Source organism: Lotus japonicus, chromosome 3, assembly GCF_012489685.1.
Source record: "Lotus japonicus ecotype B-129 chromosome 3, LjGifu_v1.2".
Lineage (NCBI taxonomy): Eukaryota > Viridiplantae > Streptophyta > Magnoliopsida > Fabales > Fabaceae > Lotus > Lotus japonicus.
The window spans coordinates 28930433-28945381 of NC_080043.1; the positions used below are offsets into that span (position 1 = coordinate 28930433).

Sequence of the window (14949 nt, forward strand, 5' to 3'; positions counted from 1 at the left end):
TATTCCCAAATCCTGAGAAAGGAAACCCTATGAATAACACACATGAGAAACTAAATAACACTCCGCTTTATCTTTGAAAACTCATTATAAGTGTATTAATTGTTTTACATGTGTTTTGAATAAAAGGAAAGGTACTATATGAACACAAAGGTATTTTTGTAGTCAATCTTGCTAACATAAGCTCTATTGTAGTTTGTTAATGTTAAAGCCTGAACGAATCTATGAATAAACTCTAATTTTGACCATGGAGAATTAACATGGTTTGAGTATGAATGACATGAGTACATTTTGTATCTATGCTTGTAACTTTTTTTATGAGTTATGAGTTCTTATTTAGTTAGCATGACATGGGTACACTCTATAGGTAGCTTTATGAGTTCTCATTTAGTTACCTATATGGCCCCACATTATGCTTGTAATTTCTTAATAATTTTATTGTTGTTTTCTTGAGCCAATGAAAACATAAAGTTCATATTATTAATTTGCTATGTTTATACTTGTCATAATTGTGTCTTAATAATAGGGGTAAATATGAATCAAAAGCAGCGTTGAATGCTAATATATTTAATCATGGAAGCTACGCTTTATGAGATAGTGGGGATTGTTTTGCCATTGCAATGACAATTAGTTCTTCTGCACAATGGTTTTATGAAAATAATTGTCATAGGCATCTACCGAGATAATGTGATATGTATTGATCAACTTCATGTGGATATTAGGTCTTTTAATTTGTCATGTGTTCTCCTTCATAATGAAGGTAAATTGAAAGATGATGGGTTAGTCACAGTTGAGGAATAAGTGTCTATGTTTCTCCACATATTAGCACATCTGTTGTTTTGAGGGAATATCTTCAGTCCATCAATCTGGAGCGAGTGGCAACATGCAAAATACTCGAGAGTCGAGACCAAATTCATGCTTTGGACGACAATTCAAAGAATCGTGTCATTAAGTTTCTCTTTAAGCGGTCTTGAGAAACAATTAGTAGGTATTTTAATAAGGTGTTGAATAGCATCGTACGAGTGCATGCATCACTCCTTAGAGCACCAGATCCTGTATTAGAAGATTGCTTAAATGAAAGACGAAAATTGTTTAAGGTATGGTGAGCCTATTGTTCTTAAGAAACGACTTTCATTGTCAATTGTTGTGTATTATTCTTTTTAAGATATTCATTTTATGTTTGAATTTTCCATATAAAACTGTCTTGGGGCAATAGATGGAACACACATTGAAGTTAATGTTCCAGCAATTGATAAACCAAGATATCGTAATAGAAAAAGGAGATATATCTACCAATGTCCTTGGTATATGTGCTAAAGATATGTGGTTTATATGTGTTACCCAGATGGGAAGCATCTGCATCAGACTCAAGGACATGATGAAATGTTGTTTTTAGGAGGAATGGTTTAAAAGTTCCAACAGGTAAAAGCATTGCATATTTACAAAGTTTATATGATTTTAGATTAAAAATATTTTGAATTGACACATTTATTATAGATTATTATTATCTCGTGGAAGATATCTTGCTCTATACAGAGGTTAACATTACCACCACAGTGAGAGGAGACGTGGATACACTCCACAATGTAAAGAAAAGTTCTTCAACATGAGGCACTCTATGGCTAGAAACATGATATAGTGAACTTTTGGAATGTTAAAGACGTGATGGGCTATAATTCGGTCTTTATATTCACTCAAAATCCAAAATAACATAATAATTTCTTGTTGCCCCTTACACAATTTTATTATAAGAGAAATGTCTACGGACCCATTGGAAGCACTATTAGATTTGGAATGTGATGCATAACTACACAGTGAGGATGATCCTATATGTACGATTGAGACAACTGAGGAGTGGTCTGAATGGAAAGAAAATTTAGCTACACATATGTGGAATGAATGTGTTGCTACTACAAATATGAATTATGACATGTATTTTTTGTCATGCATTTTGAAATTTGAGTTACTTTGTTGGTCTATATTATACTTTTGTTTGTTACGTTTTTAAAAATTTGGTTATGTACTTTGATAAGGAACTAAGACATATGTTTGTTTGTATTTATTGCACTATATTTCGGAATTTCAGCCATTGTGTTTGTCTATGACATACTTATGTTTTATGTCTTGATTATTTTTTTGAAACATGTTGAATAAAGTTTGAGTATCTCATAGAAATTGACTCTGAAAGTTGCATGCAGCAAAACAAGAGAAAGAGAGATCGTAGACAATGGTAAGGATGAAGTATTCTTAGATATATTGGTTGAAACTATTAACCAAGGTCAAAGATATGAAAATAGACAATTCAAATCACATACTTTGAAAGCAACTAAGAATAAATTTGAGATGTTTCCTGAATGTGATATTAAGGTAAATCCACATATTGAATATTCAATAAAATGGTTAATGGGAGTTTATAATGTTGTTTATGATATGCTGAATCAAAATGGATTTGAATGGGATGACAAGTAGAAGATGATTAAGGGCGATAGTGAAGATGTGTGGAATGATTATATAAAGGTTAGTGTTTATAATTTTCTCTCACTAATGAATTTTTTTCTTTCACAAACTATTTATGATAAATTAAATGTTTTCCATTTTGTGTTGTTTGAGTCATCCGAATGCATAAGATTATAGGAATGCACATATTCCACTTCTTGAAAAATTAGCTTATGCTTTAGAAAAAGACCGTGCTATTGATAAATTATCTCGTTCTCCTGCAGATGTTGTTGAGGAATTGGATAAAGAAGAGGAAGAACAAACTGATCATGATGTTGTTAGAGTGAAGATGACCCCGACATCATCTATCAATCAATGACAATGCAGAAATGATGACCTTGTAGAATGTCAATCAAGAAAAAGATACAGAGGAGCAAATTTGATTGCTAATAATATATCTTAATTAGGAAATACTATTAGAAAATGGCTTAAATTAAGTGCTGAAAGATTGGTTGAGGCTACTAACTGCCTCAAAGTTGATAAAGATATGTTTGACGATTCCAGGGGCGTCATGGACGAGCTGCTGAAAATGGGCTTAACGGATGAAGAGTGGTATGCATATGAAGATAAAATAATGTCCATGCACCATCGTGTGCCCATGGCCTTTTTGTGGAAAGGATTGTCTCAAGTTTGTGAACTCATTAATATAATTGTTTTGAGTGAGTAATTTCTTTGAAAAATGACATTTTGTTGGACGGTGTTTATGTCATTTTGCTTTGCTTATCCAGCCCACCTCCAATTAAGGGTATGATATGAGTCTATCTTATCTAGTGCACCCCAAACGCCATACAGACTAACAATCTATCCTACTCTTATCTTATCTTGTCCTATCCTTTCATGACCACCAAACGAGCCCTATATGACAAACTTTATTAGATTCAATTGAACACATGGTCAAGATTATCTAACCAATCTATGTGTTCAAGCAGTACATGAATATGGGAATTATAAAATACAGTAAAACACAATAAACTCATGTAAGCTATTTCTCAAGTTCTTCTTTTTGACTCGTGTTAGTCTTCTTCAAAAACTCTGTTACAGTCCAGAGAAAGACCTCTTTCCACAATCTCCCCATTTTACTGATGATAAATACTTTTAAAATGTTAGCTTAGATCATGAATGAACAACTCCTTTTTTTTGCACTTTAAGAATTCTTGAGGTAGTCATGTATGCTCTAAAATATTATCAATATACACACATCTTCTCCCCTTTTTGACATTATTCAAAAGATAAAAATACTGAAAGGTTACTAGGCATAAATATAAGAAAAATAACAAGTAACACAAGTGTTAAGGGTTCAATTTGACATCAAAATATCAAAATATGTCATTAGAGTTGTCAAACAATCAAAATATCACAGTAATCAATAGAATCCAATTAGTCTAATAGTCAAATAAATTAAAAGAACAAAGTACATCAAAACAACTAATCATCCTCTAGTCGAATCCTTCAAATTTTCCAAGAGTCCATCAATTTTATTAAGACGAGTATCAAATCATTCAAAACGAACACGATGTTACTCAAACACTCATAAGAGCTTGAAGAGAATCCAGTCGATCAATGACCAACTAAAGAGAAGGGTGACCATAGGCACTAGGGATATCAGAAGCAACTGTATTAATATGAGAAGAATAAGATCATCTTGAACAAAAGAGATAAGTTATGTAAGTGTTGAGTCTTTTCCTTAGGTTATGTAGGCTAAGTCTATTATGAAGCCTTTTGATGTAATGTAATGACGAAATGCAGAACATCATTAGATAAGTTGCTTGTTTAAGTGTTACGTTTCTAGTTTTCTAAGACAATGTGTTGTCAAGTAGTGTAGAAAAGTAAGTCTTCACTCAATGTATTTTGTATAAGTATATTTTCTATTGAATGAAAATCAAGTTGTTGTTTTTTACTTCAAACTTAGCTAAAGACCAACAAATAGCATGAAGACCTCCTTAATCTTAAGGGGATTGTGAGTGAGAAGGAAAAACAAGTGAGGAACTTTCAACCCAAAAAACACAAATAAGAATGATACCCAACAACAACTCCTTGCCTCCACCTCCTATATTTGCAGGTGAAAACTATGATTTATGGGCTACAAAAATGAGAACTTATCTTAAAGCTCAAAGTTTATTGAATATGGCAGAAAATGGAAACAATCCAGCCCCTCTACTAAACCTGAGGCATAGCCAGGATATTTACACTGGGAGGACTACAGATCAAACAAATGATTTATATATGCACGTTTGGTAATACTTTAAAAAATTATAGTAAACAAAAATAATGTGAAGTTTCTTGTGTCGACTATAATTTTTCATTTGCATGATTTTTATTGTGTATCCAAACTTACTTTTGGGTATAATTTTCACATACAAATCCAAACTTACTTTTGGGTATAATTTTGGGTATAATTTTCACATACAAATCCAAACTTACTTTTGATATTTTTTTATAAATAAAAGAAATATATAATTAGTTCGAATATAAGAGATACCAACAAAAAACTGTATTTGTTATCTACAAAAGTAATAGTAAATAACACATGAAAATTGGTATCGAATATTTATCAAAATGACTATTGATGTTGTTATTTAGATGTAGAAGTTACGTAAAACATCATTTGGTGCCCGTTTGAGATTCCGTTGGAAATGTGGTCTTTGAATTAATGTGATTTCGGACGTGATTTTAGTATAATTGTGTTTGAGTAAACGTGATTTATGTTTGGATGATTTGTAACAAACGTGATTGTGAAAAAAATGAATATTGTTTGGATGATATGAATCAAACTCACGTTTAGAATTAAAATAAAAAAAAAGACATTATTATCCTAATTTTCCAAACATTATAACTGTGGGTATAAATAAATTAATAACAAAGGTGGAAAATCATCACATCATAGGGCAGATGGTGTTTGGATAAAAAATAGATTACATTTTCAAAGTACAAATACAAAACTAGTGATTTTGCATGCTATCTACAATCTGATCTCTATTTGAGTTCCGAACAAAATCCATTTCTGTCGAAGAGGCAACAATTATGGATGGATTCTCACCAACTTGATTGTCATTGTCATTGTCAAGGATATCTTCATCTTCAGAGTGCATGATAAAAGTGTATATAACAGTATTAAGTTGGTCATAACAAACTACAATAATTCAGCATATCATTACCAAAATATCATAACAGAAATTGAAACACAAGATAAAGACTCATAAAATCTGTGAATAGCAGATTAATTAGGGTCTTAAAATCTAGTAAATGTGCAGTTTTTCTAACATCAGTAGATTGAACATAGGATTTCAGTTCAGCATGTCAAAAATAAAATATTGAATAACATATTACACAATTTTTCAGATCAAGACCCAGTTTGAATTTTGGAACATTAAAAGAGACCAAGACCCAGTTCTTCAGATTACACGCATGAATATTGAATAGCACATTCATTTAAGCAAGAGTAAACAATAGCAAGAGTAGAATAGTTACAAACCTGAAATAGCTTACAAGAATGAACCACAAATATAATTACAAAGAGAACCCTCTTAAAACACTCTTCAAGTCCTCAACCATCCATTGTGATAAGGTGAACCGATGCTTTTCAATATATAAATAGAGACAACAAAGGAATAACAAACCAAGATATAAATGGATTTACCGGTTGCCTTTAATTCTCTATCAGATGCACATAAGATGACTTGGTGAGTGAGGTAAGGACTTGAGAGCCATAATTCAATTCAAGGTTTGTACCAATGTCTGATGCACCCACTTGCATCTACTTGCCTTTCATTCAAGGTCTAAACCACCCAAAACTTTCAAGAGATTTGGTGAAACCCAAAATTAAATTTTACTTTTACCTTTCATTACTGATGCGAAAGGAGTGAGCCAAAGCTTTCAATAAGTTGGTGAAATCCAAAAACCTGCCTTTAATTCAAAATCTGATGTGATTCATATGTGTAGTGAAGTGAAGCCAAAGCTTTGAACTTGATCTGATGTGCAATGAAGAGAGTTGGTGAAAGTCAAAAAAACTAGTCTCCAACGGTCAAACGTTGTTCCTTAACGCCAATGCTCCAATTTTACGTTTCAGGAAAAACGTGATTTGGGGGGAGATGAGCGTTCTTGCGTTTTTCTGAACACCAAGTCATACGCATGTGAAAATTGGAAAATAGTTAACAAACGCAACGCACGTTTGAGCCATTAATGTTCAAGAGTTGCATCTATTATAGTGGTAGTTCATTCTCACAATATTCTTGTTGGAATGGGTTCGACTCATTCAAATCATTTGTCCATGTTTGAAATTTTTTTCGTTAAAAAAATATAAAACTGAGGGATCAAGGATTCAAACTTGGGACTTGTACAAAAATGGCAGTAGTGCTTGCCACTGTACCACCATGTAATTTATGATTTCTACTAACTTTTACTTTATATTATCTTGACTACATGGGCGAGAATATTTTCTTACATAATATTACTATAAAAACTTAAAATATACGAGGGTGCGAAGCATCGGTAAGCCACCCCGCTGGATCTGCCCCTGTACAAAATAACCCAACAATAACTCAAATAAGGTTGCACAATGAATAGGTGGCTAAGGAAGGCAAAGCTCTTGCCATCAGTGGCGGAGTTATGATTTTTGTGGAGTCTGGACAAGGTTAAGCCTAGGCCTAGCTGCCCATACCTAACGCCTGACTTAGGGTTTTAAATTGCGGTTGCGATCGCGGTTGCAGGTGTTGCGGTTGCGGCTTTGTAGTGTTGTGGCGTGAATAGTCTGTTGCAACAACAAATATGTCCCATTTTCAATTAAATACCCAACCCAAATATATACGAATAGTCCATAATTACCAGATTCGTCATATCAAATTGAAACTTAAAAGTCGTTGACAATAGATTTGAGATAAAATAAAAGACAAAACTATTTTCATATCAATATCTATAGTATCAAACCAACTGATTTAATTCTTCAATTTTATGCAAATTAGGGAATTGACCATAAATATATACATATATATATATGTATATATGCAAATCACTATTGATTATATATAATTAGCTTTTTGCTCTCAATAGTTGGCAGGTCATAAATCGTTATTGCGTTTGTATTGACCCTGCATAATGCAACTATTGCTGTGTATCTTGGGCTGGACCCATTTCATCTCTAATAAAAGATTTATGTTCAAAAAAAATGATGTGACAGACACGTTTAAAAAAATCTTAATCACAACATATTATCCTTAATCCTCTTTCATAACTTTCATTTAAAAAAAAATCTTAACCTCCAAAAATTCATCTTCATCATTCATGTTCTTCATTCCTAGTAACAACCCAAAAATAAATCACCAAACCCAGAAATTTAAAACTCACCCAAACCTAGAAATTAAAAATTGATGACAAGCCAAGTCATTAAAAGATGGTTGTGTTAATCAGATTTATAGAACTAAATTAAATTATGATGGTTCTTTGAACACATTTAAGGTAAGATTAGTTGATAAAGGCTATTATCAAAATCATGGAGTTTTTTGCAATAAGATTTTTGATCATTTGGCAAGTCAAAGCAAGCTTGGGGCCTCTAAGGAGTATCAAGGAGTGTTAGGTTTAAGTCTTTTCCTTAGGTTATGTAGGCTAAGTCTAATAGGAAATCTTTTGATGTAATGTAATCATGAAATGTAGAACCATTAGATAGATTTCTTGTTTAAGCGGTTTTACTTTTCTGGTTTTCTAAATCAATATGTTCAATGTATTTTGTATAAGAGTCTCTCACACCAAAGAGACTCTTCACTAGTGTCTCACACTATTGGAGCACATGAAACTTGACAGCATGGCTTAATGGAGTGTGTCTCTAAAAAAGGTCTTCGTATAAGACAAAAGAAGAAATATTATTATATTTGGCTATTTGCTCATGGAAATAAACTGTATCATTCCAATTGTACCAAGTCATTCAATTATGTAATAATTAGAAAAAAAATTAATATCCACAATTCTTGAGCACCAACGTCCATATTATATAACGGTAACATTTTGTACAATTTCAACGGTAAAAAATTGTGTTTATATCAAATGTGTATTGCTTAGTCCCACAATCAAATGACTTAGTCCCATGGTATTCATGAGTCATGCATATTGAGAAAATGGGCATGGTAAGTTCTTTTGATATGTTTGGTTAGTGGGAGCATTGTATTAATATTTTCATGTTAAACCTTTATCCTTGAACACTTATATTGTTGGGTTGACATGTGTTCTAAGCAATTGATAATACAATTATTGTTTAATTTTATATATCATTACATATGCTTATGTTTATGTATATCAATTGCAAAATCTTGGAACTCGGTGTTGTTAGGACCATCGTGCCCATGGTTGACACCAGCTCGGCGTCATTTGGGACCTCTGTGCCGGTGGTCGACGCCAGTTTGGAGCTGAGGCATATCGAGGCTCGGTGTTTTTGGACCACCATGCCCATGGTTGACACCATTTGGGAGTCTGAGGCATATTGGAACTCTATGTTGTTGGACCATCATGCCTATGGTCGACATTAGAGTTCGAGGCATAATTATAATTTTGAGCTCGGTGTCGTTGGGACCACTATGTCGGTGGTCGACACTAGATTGGAGCTGAGGCATAATGGTTTTAAGAACCATACAATTTCTTTGGCTCTAATGCATTTGAGAGAAATTGATATTTTAGCTCGACGTCAATGGGACCTCTGTGCCGGTGGTCGACGTCAGATTGGAGCTGAGGCATGATGGTTCTAAGAACCATACGATTTCTTTGGCTTTAAGGCATTTGAGAGAAATCAGGAGGACCGACAAAAAAAATAGCAGTTTGGATGTTGGATCATATTGGCATGCTATTTTCTAGCTACACTCCACACTAATGACTAGTCGACGGAGTTAGTGATGTTTGTAACCATGGAAGGTCATATACCAATAAATGCTATGATGACCGCCATGATTCGATATTACTTTACTATAGTTGGACAGAGTCTCAGATATCGCACATTGGATCATGTGTTTTCAAAATGTGGCCACATAACAAAATTAGTCATTAGCCCGAGAGTCGTTTTTAAAATGTTTTTCAAAATATAAATTATGCAATTGATTTTGCCCAAGTGGGAGAATGTAAGAATTATTTATTAATTCTTGTGGGCTTCAATCAATTGCAGTTTTTGTTTTAATAAAAACGGGCTAATTCATGATCCAGAAAAGTGCATATGTAAGCCAACTTAATCAATTAAGTGATCTATTTATTTGGGCTTGAATATCTGTATTGATTAGTGTGGACTACAGTGTAGGCCTTAACCTATAGGCCCATGATGGGAAGGGGACTAGGGTTAAATATATGTTGGCTAGGTCCCCTCTATAATCACTGATCTAATCTGGCTCCACAGTTTGTCCCATTGATAGCTGTGAAAGGGAGTGTGAGATACAGAGGAAGCCCTAGTCACTTTCAGTCACTTGACTGTCACAAGATCAGATGATGCTAACAAGAATCCTTATTCCATTCATGATTTGTCAGGTACGCAATCTATCTCATTCTATTTGGTGTTCTATAATCATATATGGATTCCAATTTATGCTTACAATAACACCCACATCAATATATTGCCATAACAAGAACTATGAGTACTTGTGGACCTTAGATTGAAGGTGTATATCTGGTTTCCACCACTGTTGAAACACAACCCCCTCCTCACCACCAAACTTTCGAAGCCTACCAACAATCAAACTCAACAACAGCCCCCACCCACCAACAACCCCACAAAACTCACCCAAGAAACCCAACAAAACACCCATTTAGCCATGCTCGAATCTAGGGTTTGCAAAACCCATAGAGAATGGAGAAATTGAAGATGACAGGGGAACCAGAAGAAACCAAAATCAAAAGAAATCAAATCAATTTAAGATTTCCAAGATAATGAAAAAAATGAACCAACCTGAGATTTTGAGGGTTGTGTGCCACGGTGCTTTGGTTGTGCGTTGCAGTGCTTGGGATGAGAAGGTTCTAGCAGTGCTTGGGATGAACAAGTTCCAGGAGAGCTCATCCCTATTTAGTTGAAAAGAAAGCGTTTGATACTTTTGATAGTATTTACCAAGTTTGCCATTACTGAAAACACCAACTTCTCCGTGTTTTTTCAGTTTTGGAAAGAGAAAAGCAAAACTGAAAAGCAAAACACATTTTACCTCTTTCCGTTTTTCAGTTTTTAAAAAGCAAAATTGAGAACAGTTTTTAGAATTGAAAACAGTTTTTTGATTACCCAAGCAAGTTTTTCAGTTTTTTAATTTTTAAAAATTGAAAACAGTTTTTAAAAAGGGTTATCAAACAGGCTCTAAGTCTCTCTTTAATATAATCCAAGCAAGCCCACCACTTACTTTCACAACCCACTCATCAAACCCTTTGATGAATTGAGACAACAGAAGGAAAACATATTCCCAAATCCTGAGAAAGGAAACCCTATAAATAACACACATGAGAAACTAAATAACACTCCGCTTTATCTTTGAAAACTCATTATAAGTGTATTAATTGTTTTACATGTGTTTTGAATAAAAGGAAAGGTACTATATGAACACAAAGGTATTTTTGTAGTCAATCTTGCTAACATAAGCTCTATTGTAGTTTGTTAATGTTAAAGCCTGAACGAATCTATGAATAAACTCTAATTTTGACCATGGAGAATTAACATGGTTTGAGTATGAATGGCATGAGTACATTTTGTATCTATGCTTGTAACTTTTTTTATGAGTTATGAGTTCTTATTTAGTTAGCATGACATGGGTACACTCTATAGGTAGCTTTATGAGTTCTCATTTAGTTACCTATATGGCCCCACATTATGCTTGTAATTTCTTACTAATTTTATTGTTGTTTTCTTGAGCCAATGAAAACATAAAGTTCATATTATTAATTTGCTATGTTTATACTTGTCATAATTGTGTCTTAATAATAGGGGTAAATATGAATCAAAAGCAACGTTGAATGCTAATATATTTAATCATGGAAGCTACGCATTATGAGATAGTGGGGATTGTTTTGCCATTGCAATAACAATTAGTTCTTCTGCACAATGGTTTTATGAAAATAATTGTCATAGGCATCTACCGAGATAATGTGATATGTATTGATCAACTTCATGTGGATATTAGGTCTTTTAATTTGTCATGTGTTCTCCTTCATAATGAAGGTAAATTGAAAGATGATGGGTTAGTCACAGTTGAGGAATAAGTGTCTATGTTTCTCCACATATTAGCACATCTGTTGTTTTGAGGGAATATCTTCAGTCCATCAATCTGGAGCGAGTGGCAACATGCAAAATACTCGAGAGTCGAGACCAGATTCATGCTTTGGACGACAATTCAAAGAATCGTGTCATTAAGTTTCTCTTTAAGCGGTCTTGAGAAACAATTAGTAGGTATTTTAATAAGGTGTTGAATAGCATCGTACAAGTGCATGCATCACTCCTTAGAGCACCAGATCCTGTATTAGAAGATTGCTTAAATGAAAGACGAAAATTGTTTAAGGTATGGTGAGCCTATTGTTCTTAAGAAACGACTTTCATTGTCAATTGTTGTGTATTATTCTTTTTAAGATATTCATTTTATGTTTGAATTTTCCATATAAAACTGTCTTGGGGCAATAGATGGAACACACATTGAAGTTAATGTTCCAGCAATTGATAAACCAAGATATCGTAATAGAAAAAGGAGATATATCTACCAATGTCCTTGGTATATGTGCTAAAGATATGTGGTTTATATGTGTTACCCAGATGGGAAGCATCTGCATCAGACTCAAGGACATGATGAAATGTTGTTTTTAGGAGGAATGGTTTAAAAGTTCCAACAGGTAAAAGCATTGCATATTTACAAAGTTTATATGATTTTAGATTAAAAATATTTTGAATTGACACATTTATTATAGGTTATTATTATCTCGTGGAAGATATCTTGCTCTATACAGAGGTTAACATTACCACCACAGTGAGAGGAGACGTGGATACACTCCACAATGTAAAGAAAAGTTCTTCAACATGAGGCACTCTATGGCTAGAAACATGATATAGTGAACTTTTGGAATGTTAAAGACGTGATGGGCTATAATTCGGTCTTTATATTCACTCAAAATCCAAAATAACATAATAATTTCTTGTTGCCCCTTACACAATTTTATTATAAGAGAAATGTCTACGGACCCATTGGAAGCACTATTAGATTTGGAATGTGATGCATAACTACACAGTGAGGATGATCCTATATGTACGATTGAGACAACTGAGGAGTGGTCTGAATGGAAAGAAAATTTAGCTACACATATGTGGAATGAATGTGTTGCTACTACAAATATGAATTATGACATGTATTTTTTGTCATGCATTTTGAAATTTGAGTTACTTTGTTGGTCTATATTATACTTTTGTTTGTTACGTTTTTAAAAATTTGGTTATGTACTTTGATAAGGAACTAAGACATATGTTTGTTTGTATTTATTGCACTATATTTCGGAATTTCAGCCATTGTGTTTGTCTATGACATACTTATGTTTTATGTCTTGATTATTTTTTTGAAACATGTTGAATAAAGTTTGAGTATCTCATAGAAATTGACTCTGAAAGTTGCATGCAGCAAAACAAGAGAAAGAGAGATCGTAGACAATGGTAAGGATGAAGTATTCTTAGATATATTGGTTGAAACTATTAACCAAGGTCAAAGATATGAAAATAGACAATTCAAATCACATACTTTGAAAGCAACTAAGAATAAATTTGAGATGTTTCCTGAATGTGATATTAAGGTAAATCCACATATTGAATATTCAATAAAATGGTTAATGGGAGTTTATAATGTTGTTTATGATATGCTGAATCAAAATGGATTTGAATGGGATGACAAGTAGAAGATGATTAAGGGCGATAGTGAAGATGTGTGGAATGATTATATAAAGGTTAGTGTTTATAATTTTCTCTCACTAATGAATTTTTTTCTTTCACAAACTATTTATGATAAATTAAATGTTTTCCATTTTGTGTTGTTTGAGTCATCCGAATGCATAAGATTATAGGAATGCACATATTCCACTTCTTGAAAAATTAGCTTATGCTTTAGAAAAAGACCGTGCTATTGATAAATTATCTCGTTCTCCTGCAGATGTTGTTGAGGAATTGGATAAAGAAGAGGAAGAACAAACTGATCATGATGTTGTTAGAGTGAAGATGACCCCGACATCATCTATCAATCAATGACAATGCAGAAATGATGACCTTGTAGAATGTCAATCAAGAAAAAGATACAGAGGAGCAAATTTGATTGCTAATAATATATCTTAATTAGGAAATACTATTAGAAAATGGCTTAAATTAAGTGCTGAAAGATTGGTTGAGGCTACTAACTGCCTCAAAGTTGATAAAGATATGTTTGACGATTCCAGAGGCGTCATGGACGAGCTGCTGAAAATGGGCTTAACGGATGAAGAGTGGTATGCATATGAAGATAAAATAATGTCCATGCACCATCGTGTGCACATGGCCTTTTTGTGGAAAGGATTGTCTCAAGTTTGTGAACTCATTAATATAATTGTTTTGAGTGAGTAATTTCTTTGAAAAATGACATTTTGTTGGACGGTGTTTATGTCATTTTGCTTTGCTTATCCAGCCCACCTCCAATTAAGGGTATGATATGAGTCTATCTTATCTAGTGCACCCCAAACGCCATACAGACTAACAATCTATCCTACTCTTATCTTATCTTGTCCTATCCTTTCATGACCACCAAACGAGCCCTATATGACAAACTTTATTAGATTCAATTGAACACATGGTCAAGATTATCTAACCAATCTATGTGTTCAAGCAGTACATGAATATGGGAATTATAAAATACAGTAAAACACAATAAACTCATGTAAGCTATTTCTCAAGTTCTTCTTTTTGACTCGTGTTAGTCTTCTTCAAAAACTCTGTTACAGTCCAGAGAAAGACCTCTTTCCACAATCTCCCCATTTTACTGATGATAAATACTTTTAAAATGTTAGCTTAGATCATGAATGAACAACTCCTTTTTTTTGCACTTTAAGAATTCTTGAGGTAGTCATGTATGCTCTAAAATATTATCAACATACACACATCTTCTCCCCTTTTTGACATTATTCAAAAGATAAAAATACTGAAAGGTTACTAGGCATAAATATAAGAAAAATAACAAGTAACACAAGTGTTAAGGGTTCAATTTGACATCAAAATATCAAAATATGTCATTAGAGTTGTCAAACAATCAAAATATCACAGTAATCAATAGAATCCAATTAGTCTAATAGTCAAATAAATTAAAAGAACAAAGTACATCAAAACAACTAATCATCCTCTAGTCGAATCCTTCAAATTTTCCAAGAGTCCATCAATTTTATTAAGACGAGTATCAAATCATTCAAAACGAACACGATGTTGCTCAAACACTCATAAGAGCTTGAAGAGAATCAAGTCGATCAATG

General features: G+C 33.2%; 2 pseudogenes; both read left to right on the top strand.

The window, feature by feature from the left end:
• The first annotated feature begins 1213 nt into the window (after nucleotides 1–1213).
• LOC130743902 (uncharacterized) lies at nucleotides 1214–3143 on the top strand (annotated as a pseudogene).
• An 8963-nt stretch (nucleotides 3144–12106) lies between these two features.
• Nucleotides 12107–14036, top strand: LOC130743903 (uncharacterized; annotated as a pseudogene).
• The last annotated feature ends 913 nt before the right edge of the window (nucleotides 14037–14949 follow it).